General features: G+C 36.6%; 1 non-coding gene across 1 annotated transcript; it reads right to left on the reverse strand.

Annotated features, from left to right (window-relative positions):
- Window positions 1-237: 237 nt before the first annotated feature.
- Window positions 238-319, reverse strand: Trnas-gcu6 (transfer RNA serine (anticodon GCU) 6). Its single transcript has one exon. It is a non-coding gene; the product is annotated as a tRNA-Ser (tRNA).
- Window positions 320-1,304: the final 985 nt, after the last annotated feature.

Raw genomic sequence — 1,304 nt, forward strand, 5'->3', positions numbered from 1 at the left:
CACCGGTGAAGCCCTTGATCCTGTCAAGACTGAGTCCCTGTGAATGGGATTGTTGGGGGAGAGGGGTAATGGGGAGAGGATGGGAAGGGCAGCACCCATAAAGAAGTGGAGGGGCAGAGGGTAAGGGGGAATCTTGGCCTGGAAACCGGGACAGGTAATAACAATTGAAATGTAAATAAGAAACACTCAGTTTAATAAAGATGGAGAAAAAGTTTGAAAAAAAATCTGATAGTCAGTCGATGAGGATGGGATTCGAACCCATGCGTGCAGAGCACAATGGATTAGCAGTCCATCGCCTTAACCACTCGGCCACCTCATCCTGTGGAAACTTGCTCTTTATAATTCCTCCTCCAACAAAGGATTCCAAGAACCCTTTAGTATTAATATTTTAATAGCCTTCCTCTAGTTGAACCTCCAAAACTGTCTGAGTCAGATATCATAAAAGATTTCACAACCACAACAAAAAGTGAAGTGAGCTTGTTTGGCACATATCATAAGCGATGACACAGTGTTTGGCACACAGGATGGGCAGGGCAGGTAAGACAGCAGTCTTGCCAACTTGGCTTGACTCAGTCCTGAATATGTCTCAGGACCAGAGACAACGTGGAACCTTCGTTTACCCTGTTCCTTTACAGCTGCAGTTTTCATTCAAGGAAAGGAATGTTTCTGTTTTTCATAAAGAACATCTTCTAAATGCTCGTTTCTGGATTTCCAAAAAAATATATAATACTTTATATATATATATATATATATATATATATATATATATATATATATATATATATATATTGCAATTTAGTGAGCTCTTTTTTATACTGATGCCAACAGCATTGAATCTCATTTGTATAATTCCTAGCTACCTCAATATATTCTTTTAGTCTTTAGATATTTTTCTTATTTTTATCTTAGCAACTCCAAGGTTAAATATTGGAAAGTGTTAAGCAATCAATCATAGAATGTAGCAATTTCATTAAACCATTATCTTTTTCTTGATACCAGTCTACTTGTCCACCCTCAATTTCTATTTGGATCACACATATAATTACCTCCTTTAGGGAGTAGAATAGCTGAGTCAAATTTAGTTGCTGATGGCTTCCATGGAGGAGATTATAATTTTACCACGGTAATTATATAACCATTTAAGTCTTGTTAACTACTTCTTTCTCTTTTGTGATCTACATCTCTTCCTTCATTGACTAAATTTTATTTCCTTTAATATCTTTTTGACTAAACTGACACATTAATGCAACTGTCTCTGTTCCTTCAGGTATGTGAGACTCTTTATACAATTCATATTGGATCCT

The sequence above is a fragment of the Rattus norvegicus genome, chromosome 4, assembly GCF_036323735.1.
Source record: "Rattus norvegicus strain BN/NHsdMcwi chromosome 4, GRCr8, whole genome shotgun sequence".
Lineage (NCBI taxonomy): Eukaryota > Metazoa > Chordata > Mammalia > Rodentia > Muridae > Rattus > Rattus norvegicus.